Genomic DNA, 20,875 nt, shown 5'->3' with positions numbered 1-20,875 from the left:
AGATGTTTGTTTCAGGCTTTTCAGAACTACGTGAAGGCAAGAGGGGGGGCAGAGCACTCCCCCAACATGGTGCCCACCTGACAGGTGGCAGAACTGTGCTCTGGCTGAAAAAAGGACTAGACAGAAAGCAAGGTTCAAGCTAGATGCAGGCAGAGGTTCCTGGCTGGAACACAGAGCTCTGATATTGCTTGAGCAAGAAGCAATCTGATATTGCTTGAGCAAGAAGCAAAATGAGTCTGAGTCCTATATACCGGTAATAACAGCATAAGCATCCTAATAGTTTGACTCCTGGAAGATGCCTCTGGTCTCACTGTTCCATCTGCAGTGGCATTCTCTGAGTCTGAGGACAGCAGTGCCACATTCTCAGAGAGCCACTGGTCCTGCAGGGATCCAATAGCAGTGCTTCTGGGCAGTGCCTGAGTCCCCTTCCCGTTCTTGTTTGGAGTCCCTGGCTGGATCACCTGAGGAAGAGGAATCTGACTCCTGGTCTCTGGCAGGCAGCGTCAGGCAGCAGAAAGGAACATTTTAGGGAATGGGAAGCTTGTGCTCAGAGACATATTCCCAGCCCACCTTTTTTCTTGCCATGCTGGAGCTTGAGAAACTTGTGTGGGGAGGCTGCATGGAGGGGGGAAATGAGTGTGGGGTGGGGGGGATATTCTGCCAAGCCCCATGAAGAGTCCTCCATGTTTAGATACTGCAACTGCGCTCAAGCTGCAGCAGGCCGCAAGTAATTTGGCAACCCTAATAGAACATCTGGAGGCCTGCCAAAGTCTGAGCATGATCTCTTGCCGCGGGCTCTGTAATATTTATGCACTCTGGATGGATTTAAAAGCCAAGGGTTAAGCTGATTTTATTTTATTTTCTGATAGGCTGTGATATTAAGCATCCCCTAATGGAAATGTAATTGTGTTAGGTTTGCCTTTGCAAAGAGGGTTGTTAGGGCAGGGGTAGGCAAATGATACAATGGGATCTAGTGGGAGATCACTGGATGATTTGCTGTAGATTGTGACTCCCAGTTCTTTTAACGATGGCAAGGACAAAAGGCCCCTGCACTACTAAACCAGGCTGTTATAATCATTCTAATGCAGATGTGGACATTCTGTTTTATTTTGTTTACAATGTTGCATGCACCCCAACCCAACAGGCCAACTTGGCCCCACGACCGTGGGTGCCCAGGGCCGTGGGTGATTGCAGAGTGCATGGCCCTGGCACTGAAAATTTTGGGTGCCTGGCCCCTTCATGGGGAATTTTGTGGGTGCTCAGGCACCCAGAGGCCCAGGGGGTTGGCACCTATGCACCCCAATCACTGAGTGGACAAAGATTCCAGGTGTTCCACTACTGACACCGAGAGCCAGCATGGTGTAGTGTAGTGGTTAAGAACGGTGGACTCGTAATCTGGTGAACTGGGTTTGCTTCCCCGCTCCTCCACGTGCAGCTGCTGGGTGACCTTGGGCTAGTCACACTTCTCTGAAGTCTCTCAGCCCCACTCACCTCACAGAGTGTTTGTTGTGGGGGAGGAAGGGAAAGGAGAATGTTAGCCGCTTTGAGACTCCTTCGGGGAGTGATAAAGCGGGATATCAAGTCCAAACTCCTTCTCCTCCTCCCCCTCCTCCCCCTCCTCCTTCTTCTTCTTACCCCCCAGGAATGAAGGTCAGAGGAGACTCTCTTTAGGATATATGGTTTTATTTGCACATAGATACAGCCTGAGCAGAGGATGGAGAGCTCACACCATTAACACTCCTGGCCTGACTGCAATGGCTGCTGATTAGTTTCCGGGCCCAATTCAAAGCCCTAGTGTTGACCTATAACGGCTCAGGACCTCAATACCTTAAGGATCACCTCTCCCCATATGCACCAACCCACACCCTGCACTAGTCATCTGAGGCCCTTCTCTATGTCCCTCATCCCAGAGAGATTCAGAGGGTGGCAACTATAAAATGGGCCTTTTCTTTCAGCATGTTTTTATAATTGATGTACTGTAATGTGTTTTTAGGGGATGCAGCTGGCGCTGTGGGTAAAAGCCTCAGTGCCTAGGACTTGCCAACAGAAAGGTCGGCGGTTCGAATCCCCGCGGCGGTGTGCGCTCCCGTTGCTCAGTCCCAGCGCCTGCCAACCTAGCAGTTCGAAAGCACCTCCGGGTGCAAGTAGATAAATAGGGACTGCTTACTAGGGGGAAGGTAAACGGCGTTTCCGTGTGCTGTGCTGGCTCGCCGGATGTGGCTTTGTCACACTGGCCACATGACCCGGAAGTGTCTCCGGACAGCGCTGGCCCCCGGCCTCTTAAGTGAGATGGGCGCACAACCCTAGAGTCTGTCAAGACTGGCCCGTACGGGCAGGGGTACCTTTACCTTTACCTTTAATGTCTTTTTAACATTGTTAAAACATCTTTTGATAAAGGGCAGTATATAAATTGAAATAATAATTAAATAATAATAATAATAATAATAAATAATGATAATAATAACACTCAGACAGATCTTGCTTCCTTCTTGGGTTAGCAAGGAAGCCCAAGTCACAGTTTTGTGTCCAGCACAGTGGGAGACAAGCCTCTGTCTCCGTGGCTTACCAAAACTCACAACCAAATTCTGTTCTAACTTGCAAGGAGATGTTGCTTCCGACTAGGTGTGGAGGGTGAGGAAAGTTACCCCCATTTATGGCAGCAGGAAAATGTATTTGGACATATAAATGATGGTACTTAACTGGCCAGCTAAGGTCATTATCTTACAAAGAATCTGGTCTGGCCAATAATTCTAACCTCACAGATCTTCATATTGTTAGAATTTATATCCTGCCCTTCCTTCCCAAGTAGCCTAGGATCACAGGTGTGAGAGGGAGCCACAGGTATTATCCAAGCTGTCCCACCCACCAAACCTATAACAACAAGATATTTTACCCGCCCATCACCATCAGGTCCCAGGGTGCATGACAGCAATATAATGCAGAGTTAGAAAGACAAATACAACAGTTACAATCTTCTGCATGCAAAGCACTGAACTAGGAGTTTCACCACAGAGTTATGAATTTCACCTGAACCTGCAGGGGCTCTGAGGTCAGTTTTCCAAGCTAGGTCTTGGCGATTAGGGGATAATGCCTCGCCAAACTTCATGTGGACCTCATTCTCCAGGAGCATTCAAATGCAAAGGCTTTTTCAACTTGCCAGGCTCCGATGTCACGGGCAACAAATTGAAAAAATCCCTGCTTCAGTCCGTTGGTGAAGGTCATGGGAAAGCAGGCCTTGACAGTTGCCCTAATGAAAGACAGTTGCCGGCAATCTTTTGCTCAGTTGTCCATGGCAGGGAGGCACGGGGATCTCTGCGTTGTGGCGCTTCTAATTTCCATCTAATTTGCAAGTCATAAAGAGAGAGGCCATTTGTGATCCACGAGCTTCCATTTAATTTCTTGTCACCCTAATCATGCCAGTTTAACCCTCGCTCGCTTGCCTGAGTGCCTCGCATGCTTGGCTGCTCCACTGCCTTCTCCTGCAAATGTTACGCCTCCTAAAACGGCACTGGGTTTCCGTTCTCCCTCTTCTGCAATTTTTAAAAAAAACCCCTCTGCGGTCAAATGACACTGAAATTACCTCTGATCGAATTGCCTTTGTGCTGCAACCTGGAAGGACAGGTGAGAGCAAAAAGCAAGGATTTACAGAGTCCTTGAAGTTCTGATAGTTCTGAGCTTGTCTTATCCTCCAAATATTTGTGGACTACAACTCCAATCAGCTCCAGCCGGCATGACCAATGGCCAGGGATGATGGGTGTTGTAGTCCAATGAGATCTGGAGGGGACTATGCTAGCTAGCCCTGATTTATCCTCAGGCACTACAATAAACCGAGGACTAGTCTAACACTGACCATTGATGGGCACACAAGGCCTTACCTATCCCAGGCAAGGCATTCAAACTTTTGACGATTTCTCCAGACAAATGCTACAAAAATCTTCTCTTCCTGGTGCAATAGTGTTGGGTCATCCAGCTAAATTCCCAGGGGCTGATTGATCGAAATTTTGACTGCGTAGAAGAAGGGGAATGATACAGATGTCACTGTGAGGATAAAATGGGATAACACCAAAAGAGGATGTTGGGGGCTCCACAATAATTTTAAAAAGTGATGTCTCCAAATGGGTGCTTGATGAACTATCTACATAATTATATGACCATTTCTTTGCGTCTCTTGCTCCCCATATAAAACTGACCGTAGCACAGAAATAGTGGGAAGGATAGAGTGTGTTTCAGTGCTGCCCCCTACTGGCTGCTCTCGGGAAATAGCTCCACGCTCTCTTCTGGCTAAGGCATCCAGGCGTCTTCAGGACTTTGGACAGCTCCACAGGTTTTTCGGCGCTGCTCCTGCAGCTGCTGCCCTTGAGGGAATCGATCGGGGCGGTGGGGAAATCCCACCCCCATAATCAGCTGGAGAATTTAATGACACAACAGCCATTCGACCCCCCCATAACCCAGAGAGAGCGGAGCGCGACAGAATTATTACAGACAATCAATTATATATCTGCGTCAGACATGGGGTTGGTCCTTTACATACCGGTAACTGGCCGAGCGAGGCGAATGGAGAACAGCTGAGCACATGCTAGGAGTTGCTTTTTTGGTCCTAAATCAAATCCTTGAAACTGGGCAGATTTTTTTAGAAAAATATATTTTTATTGATTTTTACATGAAATTTCCAAAAAAATTACAACATATTTTCTCACCTTATTCAGTGTTTTGGACTTCCATCAACCACATCTGAAGATTTTTCAGTCTTTATCAATCTGCATTTCATTAATTTCACTATTGCTTTTAATAGCCCTTCACTAATAGTTCTCTTCATACTTTTCTCTGCAGTATTTCACATAGTCCTCCTTACAAAACTTCCTGCAATCCTACTAGCGTAATCTGTTGGTTACAATTGCTTTCCAGATAGTTCACATATTTATTCCAGTCCTCTGAGAATCTCTGGTCCTGCAGGTTTCGAATCCTTCCTGTCATCTTGTCTAATTCTGCATAGTCCATTAATTTCGTCTGCCATTCCTCTTTCGTCGGTAGTTCTTCTTGTTTTCATTTCTGTGCCAATGGTACTCTTGCTGCCATTATTGCATATAAAAACAGTTTATTATCCTGTCTATTAATATCCTCTCCTACAATGCCAAGTAGAAATACTTCTGGGTTTTTTTTAATAAATGCATATTTCAGCATCTTTTGCATCTCATTATATATTATTTCCCAGAAGCTTTTCACTTTCTTACATTTCCAACTGGGCACAGCCTCGATCTAGTCCATTAGGGCATCGGCAAACCTAAGCAGAATGCAATAATTAGAAGGCTTCGCAGTGGATCATACATCCCCATGCCCAGCTCAAAAGAAAAGGATATCCAAGTCTGAAATAAGGCCAGGTTCATAGAATCATAAAGGACCCCAAAGATCATCTAGTCCAACCCCCTGCAGTGCAGGAATCTCAGCGAAAGCATGAGGTGTGATTGAGCATCTGCATTGCATGCAGAAGGCCTTGGGTTCAACTCTTGGCATGTCCAGGTAGTGCTGGGAGAAACCACCACCTGAAAATCCTGGGGGAAATCTGCCAGTCAGTGCTGATGATGCTAAGCTAGATGGAACAAGAGTCTACCCTTGGAATAAGGCGCTTCCCCACGCAAAAGGAGAAATGCACTGCCGACTGACTCCTAAAAGGATGAAGTGTGTTTGTTCGCATGCATGTGCTTGTGTGTGTTTTCTTCTCTTCCCCTTGGATAGACCAACCACCCTCTATGTTACAAAGGTTTTAGCAAGCCTGTAAGCAGGGTAAGGGATGCGGGTGGCGCTGTGGGTTAAGCCACAGAGCCTAGGACTTGCCGATCAGAAGGTCGGCGGTTCGAATCCCCACGACGGGGTGAGCTCCCGTTGCTCGGTCCCTGCTCCTGCCAACCTAGCAGTTCGAAAGCACAAAGTGAAAGTAGATAAATAGGTACCACTCCAGCGGGAAGGTAAACGGCGTTTCCGTGCACTGCTCTGGTTCGCCAGAAGTGGCTTAGTCATGCTGGCCACATGACCCGGAAGCTGTACGCCGGGTCCCTCAGCCAATAAAGCGAGATGAGTGCCACAACCCCAGAGTCGGCCATGACTGGACCTAATGGTCAGGGGTCCTGTTACCTTTAAGCAGGGTAAGGGATGCCGATTTAAAGGATGGGCCATAGGTCAGTGGCAGAGCCTCTGCTTTACATGCAGAAATATGCATATTTATTCTCTGACATCTCCAAGTTGGATGGGGAAAGACCCCAGACTGAAATCCCGGAGAGCTGCTGCCAGTCCGTGTAGACCATACTGAGCGAGATGGTCTAGTTGTCTCCCTCCATATAAGGCAGCTTCCTTCGTTGCTAAATGTTTTGAGAGCCAAAGTGGGCAGGGAATCATTGCAGAACAGCCAGAGCATAAATACAGGCAATTCAATATGTTTAAAGTGATTGAATTATATCCGTGAGCAGATAGGCAGATTACTGCATCTGTGTTTTTCCTTATAGGCTAGCGAGATGACATTTCTCTGTTTTAAAATTAAAGGTCAAAATCCAGATAGGCAGCTACATTATTCTTCAGGAAGCCAGGCTACCACACTTACGCTTCTGAATACCAGTTGCTGGAAGCTGGCAGGGGGTGTGGTGGCGGCGGCAGGGTGCTCTTGTTCTTGGGTCCTGCGTTCGAGTTTCCTACAGGCACCTGGCTGGCCACTGTGGAAGAGGATTCTGGACTAGATGGGCCATTGGCTTGGTCCAGCAGAGCTCTTCTTGTGTTCTTAACCTCTAGTATATTTATTTTATAAAATTTATATACTGCTTGGCAGTTAATTAGAGCATAGTGCTGATAATGTCAAGGTTGTGGGTTCAATCACCATATGGGTCAGCTGCATATTACTGCATTGCAGAGGGTTGGACACGATGGTCTTTCCTTTTTATGCCAAATAATATTTATTAGTTTTCCAAATTTTTGACAAAACAATGTCAAATTACATCAAATTTAACACAATTTCCCCCCAAAAGTTCCCTTCCTGCTCATCGTCCTAGATGCATCCCTACTTTCCCTCATTGCTGCTTGATATTACGGATTAGATGATCCTCAGCATAGCTTCCAACTCTACAATTCTATGATTCTATGAAATTGCAACAAGTAAATAAAAATGTGCATTATGCAATTACTTCCCAAGCAAGAGTCAAGGATTTACAGCAAGGAAGTTTCTTTTGTCTCATCATTGCTGTTAATTTGGAAAGCTGGGCAGGAAAACTTCCAGTTTCCTCCAAGGGAAGATTCAACAGAGAAGGGAGAGCAAATGCAACGCCCTTAAGTCTCCTTCAGTCCATTGTGGTGTATCTGACCCTCATTTATCAGCAGGTGGCGCTATGCAGCCAAAAACGGATGTCGTGCGGGGGGGGGGGGAGGTTGGAATGAGATACATTAAGTAGCTTTTGTTTTAACTGACCTTGAATTGTCTATATTATATACACGTATTTTTAGGATGGAAGGGTTGTCTGTAGATAGCTTCAGATGCATAATTGAATGAGGGAGGGAGGGAGGGAGGGATGTCTAATAATAATATTATAATAATTGATTATTTATACCCTGCCCACCTGGCTGGGCTTCCCCAGCCACTCTGGGCGGCTTCCAACAAAATATTAAAATACAGTAATGCATCAAACATGTCTAAGTGTTTCTGGTATTGTAGAATGGGTGGGGTACCTTCTATTCCTATTCCAGAGTTGGTGGTTGACAACACAGAATTAAGTTGGAATCCAAAATCATAGAATTGTAGAGCTGGAAGGGACCCTAGGGGTCATCTAGTCCAACCCCCCTGCAATGCAGGAATACGCAGCTGGCCCTTAACGGGGATCGAACCTGCAGCCTTGGTGTTATACGCACCACACTCTAACCAACTGAGCTGAAGCCTTCCAGATGTTCTTAGACTCCAGCTCCCATCATCCCCAGCCAACATCATGGCCAACAGGCAGGGATGGTGAGCGATGGAGACCATCAACATCTGGAGAGCCACAAGTTGCCCCATCCCTCATGTAGACTGTATTTTTGGTAAATGGTGCTCTAAGTATGTTCTATACTAGTGGTTCTCAAAGGGTGTCGCAGGAGATGAAGGCAAGTGTAGCAGGATGATTCAAGGACAATCAAAGACGCATTGAAACATTTCAGAATACTATGTTGTTGTTGTTGTTTAGTCGTTCAGTCGTGTCCGACTCTTCGTGACCCCATGGACCAGAGCACACCAGGCACTTCTGTCTTCCACTGCCACCTGCAGTTTGGTCAGATTCATGTTTGTAGCTTCGAGAACACTGTCTAACCATCTCGTCCTCTGTCGTCCCCTTCTCCTTGTGCCCTCCATCTTTCCCAACATCAGGGTCTTTTCCAGGGAGTCTTCTCTTCTCATGAGGTGGCCAAAGTATTGGAGCCTCAGCTTCACGATCTGTCCTTCCAGTGAGCACTCAGGGCTGATTTCCTTAAGAATGGATGCGTTTGATCTTCTTGCAATCCATGGGACTCTCAAGAGTCTCCTCCAGCACCATAATTCAAAAGCGTCAATTCTTCGGCGATCAGCCTTCTTTATGGTCCAGCTCTCACTTCCATACATCACTACTGGAAAAACCATAGCTTTTACTATACGGACCTTTGTTGGCAAGGTGATGTCTCTACTTTTTAGAATGCTATCTAGGTTTGCCATTGCTTTCCTCCAGCATACTATAGTATAGCAGAATATCAAAATATATTTTTTTATTTGCAGAATGCGGATAGGGATCTTTTTAAAAATGACAACAAGAGCGTCAAATGATACCGAGAACAATCCTCAATTGTGCTTTGCAATGTACAGTGGTATCTCGGGTTAAGTACTTATTTCGTTCTGGAGGTCTGTTCTTAACCTGAAACTGTTCTTAACCTGAAGCACCACTTTAGCTAATGGGGCCTCCTGCTGCCGCCACGCTGCCGGAGCACGGAGAACAGATTTCTGTTCTCATCCTGAAGCAAAGTTCTTAACCCGAGGTACTATTTCTGGGTTAGCAGAGTCTGTAACCTGAAGTGTATGTAACCTGAAGCGTATGTAACCCGAGGTACCACTGTATTTCTTATCAATAAAAAAAAAATGGTGCTCCACAGGTATGTTTCATAGAGTTGTAGAGTTGGAAGAGACACTAAGGATCATCTATTCCAACCCCCTGCAATGCAGGAATATGCAGCTGTCCCACACAGGGATCGTACCTGCAACCCTGACGCTATCAGCACCATGCTCTAACCAACTGAGCTATCCAGGTTCAAACATACTATGCAATTTGACTCTTACTCCCATTGAACTCAGTGGGGCTTATCCATGAGTAGAGATAGACAGACAGGATTGCATTGTGGTGCGAGCAAATTCTGAAAGTGTGGCCCTGATTTTTAAAAAAGTTTGAGAACCATTGTTCTATGCCTATGCTTTCAAAAATCCCCAAATCAGTAGTGCAATGGTAAATTCCAAAACTTAAACACTGTCCTTGACAACCCTCATACCTGGACAGACAACTCTCCACCCTGGATAGCCATGCCCCTTCTTAAGATTACACAACAAAAATGAAATTTTGACCAATTTTTAGACACTGTGGCTTCAGTTCCAAGCCTTTTCCCCACCCTCCTTTGCTTAACATGGGGCCTGATGAAGAGCTCTTGTAGACCCAAAGGTTTGCTGGCTACTTTGTGACAATTTGCTGCCCTTGTGGATCCTGCCGCCCAAGGCAGTCGCTTCACCTTGCCTCATGCATGGGCCTGTCCTGTCGAGTATTATAGCATACAAACCATTTCCAAGGGCAGCCTGCCAAATAGTGCATTGTAGTGTACACGACATAGCAGCTTAAGTCAAATATGTTGGTTATTAGTTAGGAATTGGAATATTCAATTAGAACAGGACTTATTACTTTTCAGAATTCATTATTAACAAAGGTGCTGGCCATTTTCTAAACAATTGCGTTCTACATATGCCAGTTTTTGACTTTGAGTCTGTGGGTGTTCCCATTTCTCTGGTGAGATACCTAGCTCATCAATTTGTAAGGAATGCAAGCCACTTTATAAGCTACTCTCTGAAGACATGTTGAGATTTTACGAGGTGTTTGGGACTCTCAGTCCTTGCCCAATGAAAAGTCAACCTACCGCATCTGGCCTGGTGTCAGGTGGAAGACTGATACACAAGCCTGCAATTTTAGGAGATAATACAATGGCGCTCCATTAATTTTGGTTTCTGTGATATCAGTTTTATCTCACAAATGTGACTCCATGGACCCATAAAGAGGTTTCCTTCAGTAATTATCGAGCCATGAAAAACATCGTGTCAGTCTTCAATCCACGTGCTCTTTCAGTCAACATTGCCCAACTACTTTCCGTATACAATCTTTTCACAAAATGTGGATACGGGCAACATTAACCCTTCTGTGTGGGAATCTCTTGCAGACGACTGCATTGCCTGGAAACAGACTGCTGAGTTGTGTATCCACAGCAGTGACCAGAGGAGGAATGACTGCTGAGAGAAGAAAGGCCATGGGGCATCTGCAGCAACACGAATGGGCTCCTTCATCTGCCCCGGCTGCAACAAAACATGTCTCTCCTGCATCGGTCTCTACAGCCACAGGAGGCACTGCAACCTTCCAACATCTTGACTTCACCCCCAAAGGCACACTCCTCCATTGTCTCACAAGACAGACAGGTGTCAACAATGCCTTGCTTTTTCCCCCTGATGGGACTCAAGATGGCTGGTGGGAGTTGTAGGCCAATGATGTCCAGAAAGCACCATGTAAACTACTCTTGCTCTAGGTCAAGTTTTCCCAAACTTGGATCTCCACCTGTTGTTGGACTACAACTCCCACCATCCCTAGCTAGCAGGACCAGTGGGCAGGGATGATGGGAACTGTAGTCCAGAAATAGCCAGAGACCAAAGTTTGGGAAACCCTCTCTAGGTTCAGAGGCAGCAGGGGTGCCAACTTGAATAACATGTTGGAGGCCCCAAGTAAGCACTACCCCACTGATCCCAAGACACACACATCATTTGAATGGCAATGCCCATTAACTGGGGAGGGGGCTCAAATATTTTATGGGGAGGCCAAAGGGACCTCAGTCCATAGGAGTTGGCTTCTAGCAGAGGCTGCTTCTCACATGGACTGCCTCCCTCTTAGGAGCAACTACGGAAGAGGGCTTGTGGGCTTCCTTTAGGCATTTGGTTGGTCGCTGCTGGAAATAAGATGGCGGACTAACTCCACTCCACAGCAGGAGGCAATATACTTCTGAATACCAGGAGGGGAGCGTGCCATTGCACAAAGGTCTAATGCCTCAGATCTCCAGACTGTTGCAACAGGGAGGTTCTTAAGTTCTCTTCTATCCCCAGTCGGTCTTGTAGACATGCATGGGCAAAGCTGCCATTATCATCAACAAGGCTATTAATTCATTAAACAGTTGATGGCAAATTGGTTTCAGTCCATCCTTTAAAAAAAAAGAAATTGAAAAAGATCTTAACACATTGGACATGTGACTGCAACATGTAACATTTGATGAGGGGCTTCCCCCCACCCCATCCCTAAAGCTGTCCAGCACATGAAATGTGGTAACTAAACATTATTTTTAGATTTATTTCTCCTTGTCATCCCAAAGACTCCAGATCTACTTTATGATGCCGTGAAGGTTAAACCGCTTATGGAAGAGGAAAGGAAAACTCTTCACGTAGGGCTGCCATAAAAACGTCAGAGAATTATTTCTAATTTTAGCACCCTCTGTGCTCTTAAAGCTGCTTCTCACACTGTCAAAGCTTTGCGTTTTGTTTTGTTTTTAGGAGGGGGTGTGATAATTCAAACACACACACACACACACACACACACAAAACAACAACCAGTGCTGGAGAAGTACCAGATGTCGAAACAGTAAGAGCTGGTAGTGGGTCAGAGTTGGGTGGGAATATTTCAGTGATGGTTTACAGATCACCATCAAGCACAACTTGAGAGAGGAGAGGACATTGGCATCTTCTGCGTTTCACATGTGTGCAAGATGACATGCGGGTAGTAACCATTCCACCCGGCCACGTGCTAAGGAAGGAGAGGCAGAAGCAAGACCTGATCAAGGCATTTTGCTGCCTGAGGCGAGGGACAAAATGGTGCCCAATCCATTCATTCCATGTACAATGACCCCATTTTCTGCTGCTCTTGGGAGTAAATACTTTGGGGATGAAGGACAGGGTTAGCGCTAGGCATAGCTCTATCTGACAGCACCTTGCGACTCTTCCAGTCAACCAGCACCTGCCACCTGAAGCAGCCGCTTCTCTTGATCCAATGGTAGGACCGGCCCTGAACAGCAGGGTCCATTCAGCTGCCACTTGGCTCTTCCCCACCCAGCGGCGGAGCATATGCCCACGCTGCCCAGGGCGGGTGCACTCCTGAGGGGGGCGGAGGGCAGAGGGTGCCCTCCCAGGTGTGGGTTAGCCACTCAGGTGCACGGAGTGGTGCGTGTGCCTGCAGCCAGGGGTGGAGCAAGCCACCCACAAGGGCGGAGCGAGCCGCCCATGGTGGGCCTTCGGCATGCCGCCCGCCCGCGACTCCTAAACCTCTCCCAAGCTGTCTGTGCTGGTCCTGTGGGTTACCCAAGAGGCGAGGTCCAAGTCCGGTCCGTGGTCAAAGGTGCAACATGGAGGCAGTCCGTAGAAGCTGAAGCTGGGTGGAGGGCAGGGAGTCGGGCGAAGTCAGGAACAGGCATGCAAGCAGGGAGCCAGGGCGAGTCAGGAGCTCAGGCAGGTAAGCAGGACAGGGTCCAGGCAGGAACTAGCAACCAACAATATTGCTCCCGCAACTTGGAACTGGGGCTGGCCAGCTTTTATCTGCCCCGAGGAATAGGGCGGCCCCGGTCCACAGGTGACTCGCCTCTCCTGGCCTGGAGGAGAGCACTCCTCCTGCGGGAACTTAGTTCCCTCCTCCTCTCTGCCCTGAGCCTCTGCAGCTCAGGAGAGGCTGGAGGGTTACCGGACCCAGAGGCAACCTCAGCTTCCTCTGACGGGGCTGAGAGTGGAGCACCTGCAGGCAATGGGTCCTCCATCACCTCAGGAGCCAGAGCAGACTCAGCTGATGCCTGCACCTGAGGATCCAGCACAGGTGAGGACCCTTCAGGCTCATGCCCCAGCTGGTTCTGGAGGCGGGGAATCCTCATGCTCAGCTGGTTCTGGAGGCGGGGAATCCTGTGCAGGCTGGGATCCCTCAGGTTCAGCATCCAAGTCCGAATCCCAGGCCAAAATGAAGGGGGAAGCGGGGAATGCTGCCGGCAAAGCGGTGCAGCTCCCCCCTTCCCCGACGGCTTGGGGTAGGCTTGAGAGTCGCGGGCAGGTGGTGCGCCAAATGTCACCCCCCTCAGCGAAGACACCCGGGGTGGTCCGCCGCCACCACACACCCCCTTCCTACACCCCTGTCCCCACCCAGAACTGTCTCCCTCCATAGGGAGCATGCGAAGCTGCCTTATATCAGATCAGAACATGGCTCCATGTTCTGACATTGACAGACAGCAGCTCTCCTAAATTTCAGACACGGGATATTCTCAGCCGAAACGAAGATGTCAGGGACTGAACCTGGGATATGCTGCATGCAAAGGTGCCATCCCGTCTGGTCCTTTTAACTATTATATAATGGGTAAGAATTAGTAACTAGATTGAAGCATTTCTCCATTTTCTTCCCATTTTCTCTCTCCTCCTCCCCACCCACCCACCCGCCACTTTTGCATCATGTCTATTGGACTGTAAGCCTGCAAGCGGAGATGTTTCAATCTCTGTGTAGCTCTTAGAAGTTAGGAGCGAATTAATTAACTAATCTAGGAGACACTCGGAGGCAGCCACTGTATTAAGAAATCAGCAAGGTTGTGAGATTCTTGAAGCGGGCCGATTCCTCCTCTCCTCTTTCCCATGCAAGATCATTTCCATGTTTTCATCACGGACAATTAAGAAGCTGTCAGGAATGCTAACATGTGCGTCTTTCTCTTTGCCAAACCCCCGGAAAAGAAGGGAAAAACCACTGTGTGTTTTCCTCAATTTCACTGGGCTTGTTTCAGCCTGCTACAGGGCTTGAGAAATACAGCTAGCGGGCCACCCTATGGTGACTCCCAGCAAAATTAAACTCATTATGCCATTGTTAACCTCACCTAACCTGTTTTTGATGTGAGACAGCCTAGTGGCATGACCTGTTCCAAGCAGCCTGTTCCGCAGACATCGTGATCTTCCAGACCAGCTGGCACAGGTCTTTTAGGAGGGGGAAAATGCTTTTGGGGAAACCAGGCTGCTGACTTGGATTTGTTCACACACTTTACTCTTGGTATTCACTTTGTGACTCAGTCTGTAGAGCATGAGGCTCTTAATCCCAGGATTGTGGGTTCGAGCCCTGTGTTGGGCAAAAGATTCCTGCATTTCAGGGTTTTAGACTAGATTGCTGTATTGTTTTTAACACTCAATTGGAAGCCGCCCAGAGTGGCTGGGGAAACTCAGCCAGATGGGTGGGGTATAAATATATTATTATTATTATTATTATTATTATTATTATTAATGAGCCTCATGGTGGCTTCCCACTCTACAAATTTATGGTTCTATCAACCAAGTGTTCCTTTATATCTACAAAATTTAAAGATACACAGACACATCCAGCTAAGTGTTTATGCTTTCCTACTGAAATCAAAGGGGACCCACCTCCCTGCCCCAAGCGCTTAACCGTTGCAGGTCTATGACCAAGTCTTAGCAAAGATATTTGCCGCTTTTGCATTAAAATATGGAACATGTTTATTTTCAGTAATGATCTGCCAGAAGCCTTCATCTGCCCCAGCTGCAACAAAACATGTCTCTCCTGCGTCGGTCTCTACAGCCACAGCAGGTGCTGCGAGCTTCCAACAATTTGACTTCACCCCCAAAGGTGCAATCCTCCATTGTCTCCCGAGACAGATGGAGGCCAACAGATCTGTTGTGTAAGCTAATATCTCTTAGTCAGGATAAAGGAATGTTTTTATTCCTTTAAAAAAGTATATTGCAAAAGAAAAAGAGGAGGAGGAGGAGGGGAGATGGGGAACCCTATAAGCCAAATTAGTCCTGGCAAGGGTTCCACAGGGCCAGTTTCCTCAAGCCACAGCCACTGCCTGATACCTGACATCATATGATGTAGCTCTAGGGCAGAAATTCAATTCAGTTCATATTCTAGGCAAACCGACCTAATCTGCACTTTTGAAACATGCACTGAAGCGTCATTTGAAATGCACACTTCTCTAAAATTTGCCTTGCAGTTTTCAAGTCAGGTAATGTGTGCACAAATGCACGTGCTAAGGTGGAAAAAAAAGTGTAAAAATGCATGAATTCATGAAAATAGCATGTAGAAAGGTACTGCATTGGGATACATTGTTTTGCAAATGTGTATATTCTAGGAAATTGCATACATAACATGCATTTTAGGAGATGTGCATTTTAGGAGAATTGTGCACTAAAAGGCTGGTGAATTTTAATAAGAGCTACTTTAAAAATAAATAAATCACAAACCGATGTGGAAATGTGGGGAATGGAGCTAAAGGCTGGAGGAACAGAAAGAAATTGAAATGAACAGATCTGCTCATCCCGAACATGATTGTAAGGTAAGGAAATGACTGCGAAGGAACAACGGGGAGCCTTAAAGTGCACTCTTGAGTACTCCTTGGGCAAGCAGGGCTTCCATTCAGCAACTATTAAGCTGGCACAGTTAAAATTGCTTACTGAGGAGTCATTCCACCGGCTTCAATTCAACCTGCTTGAGGACTATGCCCAGTGACTTGAAAGGAATTAAGTCTTTGAGAGTCATGTGGGTGTTGGAATGTATTTATTTATTTAAAAATGGCAGCGTACAAGAAAATTGTTACATAAAATTATCACATCGTGAAATAGGCAACCACTCACTGAATTCCATACTTCTCCAAATGTCGGGACACCGTTTCTGTACTTTTAGTGAAAGCATGTCTAGAAATCGATACTTTGCATGAAGACATTTTAAAACCTGTACTTCAATGTGGATTCCCCTCCCAAAAATAAATAAGTAAAGCAGAAGTTATTCCCACCGATTTCAGTGAGGATTTCTCCCAGTTAAGGGAGTATAGGGTCCCAGCTGTAGTCCTATACTGCTTTGCTCCTGCACAGAGCTCCATTAGCCCTGCCTTCCCCCAGATTTTATCATCAGACTGCATTGAATTGCAAGGTGTAGCCATGTACATAATTATCTGGAAGATGCTCTATAGTGCAAGCTTTTTCCATTTTTACTGAGAATTAAGTCCCATTGTTTCCAGTGGAAATTATTCCCAGGGAAATTATGCAGAATTGCATCCCTATTGGGGAGATTTCAGCCAGCAGGTAAAAAAACTCGTTTGTTTCTTACATCATCTGTGCTGACTTCCTAAGGTAAAAGCACATTATTTACACAAACCTATCCCTCAAAGAACTCTGGGAATTGTAATTTGGTGAGGGTGCTGAGACTCTCCAGTTAAAAATCATTCACTCCCCACAAAAAAAGAATTCCAGATTCCCTAGGGAGACAGGATGGTTGTTGAAACCACTCCAAGGCTGAAAACCTTTGCATTCTTATCTAGGAAGAAACTCCACTGGAGACATAAGATTCACTTCTGAGTACATAGCCATAGGATTGTGCTGCACATTTAAGCTCTGGCAGGCCCTGGATGGTTCTGCAAGTTTAGAAAACTCTCGGCATGAGTTTCAAGTGGGCACTGCACAGATTGCGAGTCACCATAGCAAATGCAATATATATTGTGACCCGACAGGTGATTGGCAGCCCCCCTCAGCTCCAGGCAGGCAATATAAGCAGCAAAGGGGAGGGGAGTTAGTTTAGTGGATTGTGTTTGGCTCGGTTGGCCACAAGTTGTGCAAGCCTTGATTTAAGGCCCGTGACTTCAGACAACCATTTATCAACTGGAAACTTACTACAGCGTTCTGTGCAAAGCTATTTGGCCAGCCTGTCCATGTTTAGCCTTCTGCCAAGGGGTGAGCAGAATGTCCCCCCCCCTCCCGCCGACACACCTTTCCACCTGCTCAAAAAGCTGGAAGAACAGAGGGAGGGGAGGAATATTCTCTTCCCACTTGGCAGGGCATTGCACTATAATAAAGAAGAGCAACAAAGAATCGTGTGGCATCTAAAAGATTTTTAATGGATTTTTTTATCACACGGTATGTGTTCATTGGCTTACCAATGGCCGCCTATGTTACTAATTACTGGGTATTTTTGTGAATGGTCACTGCTAGTAAGACAGTTACCAGCGTCTGAATTATTCTGTATTGCATTTGCTTTTGACATCGCTGTTCACAAGGCATCCCCAACCCAACACCCAACCATGTATATACGTACCTGCAATGCAGGATAATACTTCCTAAGTCTGACGAAAGTGGACTGTAATCCACAACAGCTTGTGCTGTAATAAATTTGTTAGTTTCTGCAATACCTACTTTGTAGCTTCTTGCTGCAAAAGACTCGCACAGCTACCCCCTATGGAAATTGAAATAAGCAAGTTTTCTTTGGGAATTTGGATTCTCTCGTTACTCACTTTTAAAATGGGACATGTGTGAATTCGCTACAGCCAAGAGCATTACATATCTGTATTTTAAATACAGGACCAAAACAAGAGAGAAGACATGTCATAAGGTTGTTACCTTTCATACAATGTTCATGCATTTGTTCAAGGTATTGTTATTGTTTAAACTATGCAATTGTGATAGAAAATAAACAGACATGAATAAAATATAAAGTTTTTAGCATGAGAAACCAGCAGCAAAACATTTATTTGGTTCTAACATACATCCTAAATATTCTGTCCCAATCATTAGTGGAGTTTAGCGTCTTACAACGCAAACACATTTTTAAAAGGTTTCCCCACAGTTGTTGTTCTTCGGACAGGCCAGCCAATTCACCTAAAGTTGCCATTCAAAGGGTGCTTACCTAGAAGCAAATTACGCAGAAATCAGTGGGGCTTACTCCTGTGTCAACATGGTTAGGGCTCAGCTATTAATGATTAAGCAGCTGTGTATCTCCTGTACACTCATCCTGCACTGGCTTCGGTGTCAATCTGGAGCAAACCATCAGGTCATCATGGGAGGGCAGCTTAAATAAACTTAGCAACTCCGAGAATGCAGAATTCCAGTCCTGTGGAATGTTCTCAGGCAAGTGCCCTGGGAGACTTTGACACACACTTACCCTGAAGCAGTTCCACTGAAACCGGCTGACGTACAAGAAACTGTTCTAGGGTAAGTAGCGTTTGAGGCTGTAGTCCTCAAATTCCTCCCTTCCAAAGGAGGTCTTAGTGACTTTTGCCATGGAGGCAACTGGGAGGGGAGGAGCAGGTGTCATCATTCTGCAATCGCAGAATGATTTATCTGCTCTCATTTTGGCAGCCATTGAACCAATCTGTTGGCGCACACAAAGGTGCGTGTGAGAACTGGTCCTATACGCCCAGGCGAACACACCTTCCTTTCGATATAGACCGGAATTACCTGTGGGACTTGACGGCTTGCTCACCGACTCTGCACCAGCCCAAATTGTTCCAGCAGGATTTTTTGTCCTCGTCTCGCCTCTCCCTCCCCCCTTCCCAATCTCGCACTCTTTCTATTTGTCACCCATTTGACAACAACCTGTCACACCCCCTAACTTACTAACCAGCGGAATTATTCTCATAGAGTGTCTTACACCTATCCTACTCCATATTATAGAACTGACATCCATGAGGGCTAGAAACTTATTTTTAAAAACACCCTTAAAGCTGATTTTCAATCCCTGAGTGCAGCATGATTCGCTTCCTATTAAATCTGAAAGGAAAGCCCAGTTTCTTTGCTTGTTCGCCTACTCCACTGATTACAAATTTTGAGGGATGGGTTAAAAGAAAACCAAACCCCGTCCTGAATTTCTCATCTCCAGGGCAGCTTCGCCACGTTCAGCGGGATGCCTTTGCCGGTGGCTGTCGGATGGTGTCCTTTCCCAGGTCGGTGTGTCCCCCTCCCTCGAAATGAAACTCTTCCTCCAGTGACTGCAGCCTGAAGTCCACAGGGCAAGTTCTTTCGCCTCCTCCTTTTCCAGCTGGCGATGCTCAGGCCGCCCGGGTCAAGTGGTCCTAAACATTTCACAATTATGCTACAGAACTGTTGAACTGTTAAGAACCACTGCACCCAGCAGGCTTAGATATCATTTGGAGAGGAGGGGGGGTCGGGAGGAGTCGTTTGGTGTCCCCACCCGCCTGCTGCATCTCCAGAGACCTGCTTAAGCCGGGCAAAACAAAAGCGAGAGAGAAAAAGACAACAAAGTCAAAAGAGGGGAGAGAGGGGGAGAAAGAAAAAAAAGAAAGCACAGACAGGCCAAAGACAAAACCCTTTTGATCTCACCCTCTCACCCCCTCCCCAAGCAAGTTGCGCGGTTTGCAGACAAAACCACTTACGAGGTGTCCAAGCAGATCCTTGGAAGGGGGGAGGAAATAAAATCACTGCGCCCAATTCCTGCGTAACTAGGAAGGGCTGGAGAGGCAAGAGGGGCGTGCGGGGGTCCCAGCTCGGATGCAAACTGAGCACCTTAAATGCCGTTATCCTCATGGGACACTAAAGCGGAGCTGGAGCCACGAGGTGCCAGGAAAGCAAAAGTTTGTGCCTGTGTGTGTGTGTGTGTGTGGCCAGCGCTGTCTTCCCGTTCGCCGCCGTCTCCCGGTGGAGGCAGGTAGAAAGGTAGGCAGGTAGGCAGGCAGCAGCAGCAGCGTCTCCGTCCCGATCTGCGCTCAGGCACCTCTACCTGCCCCGCCTTATATACCTGCCCCACTCCTTCGCCGTCCCCTGCAGCAGAAGTCAAGAATGCGGCCCTCGCCCCTGCCACGACCTGTTTTTCCAGGCGGCCTTTGCAACGACAGCAAGCCAAGTGGGTGGGTTGGTTGGGCGATGATGTCGGCGCGAGGCTCCTTTCTTTCCTTTTTGTTGTTGTTGTTGTTCTCCCAAAGCGATCATCATCTGGGGCGGTGTAAACGTCAGCAGCCAGAGAGAGAGAAAGAAAAGAGGGAGAGTCAAACCTGTTCTGCGCTGCGCGTTTCTGCAGCCGCCACCGCCTCCTCCCCAGCTGCTGCCAGGTGCGCGCTGAAAAGTTTTGTCACCGGGCGGGGAGCAACTGCTCAACAGGTTTGGCAGAAGCCGAGGGTGGCTCCTTAAAGCATAAGGAGGGGGGGAGAGGGGAAAAGGTGAGTTTTTTAAAAAGGGGAGACTCCACCCTGGGCTTTCCCCGCGCACGTTCCCCTTGCCAGGAAGAAGCTAAAGCGAGAGTGCGGGTCTCCAGGTAGCCAAAACGGCGCCGTGACGCCCACACAAGGGAGGTAGCTATCAGAAAGCCTGGAAGAACCTAAGGTTTGCAGCAGGACAAAACCAAACTATGTTGTTATTGTTTAGTCTTTTAGTCGTGTCCGACTCTCCGTGACCCCACGGACCAGAGCACGCCAGGCACTCCTGTCTTCCACTGCCTCCCGCAGTTTGGTCAAACTCGTGCTGCTAGCTTCGAGAACACTGTCCAACCTTCTCGTCCTTTGTGGTCCCCTTCTCCTTGTCTCTCCCATCTTTCCCAACATCAGGGTCTTTTCCAGTGAGTCTTCTCTTCTCATGAGGTGGCCAAAGTATTGGAGCCTCAGCTTCAGGATCTGTCCTTCCAGTGAGCACTCAGGGCTGATTTCCTTCAGAATGGATAGGTTTGATCTTCTTGCAGTCCATGGGACTCTCAAGAGTCTCCTCCAGCACCATAATTCAAAAGCGTCAATTCTTCGGCGATCAGCCTTCTTGATGGTCCAGCTCTCACTTCCATACATCACTACTGGGAAAACCACAGCTTTAACTATACGGACCTTT

The 20,875-nt window shown here is 47.1% G+C and overlaps 1 long non-coding RNA gene across 1 annotated transcript; it reads right to left on the bottom strand.

Moving 5' to 3' along the window:
* Positions 1 to 15,819: 15,819 nt before the first annotated feature.
* On the bottom strand, positions 15,820 to 19,754 carry LOC310672276. The gene is made up of 2 exons (XR_014508488.1): positions 19,441 to 19,754; positions 15,820 to 19,261 (listed from the first exon to the last, which is right to left on the bottom strand). It is a non-coding gene; the product is annotated as an uncharacterized lncRNA (long non-coding RNA).
* Between the last annotated feature and the right edge of the window lie 1,121 nt (positions 19,755 to 20,875).

The sequence above is a fragment of the Podarcis tiliguerta genome (assembly GCF_965153285.1).
Source record: "Podarcis tiliguerta genome assembly, chromosome: 1".
In the NCBI taxonomy this organism is placed as follows: domain Eukaryota; kingdom Metazoa; phylum Chordata; class Lepidosauria; order Squamata; family Lacertidae; genus Podarcis; species Podarcis tiliguerta.
Note: the sequence above shows the minus strand (reverse complement) of the source record. Positions and strands in the feature narration are given on the sequence as shown.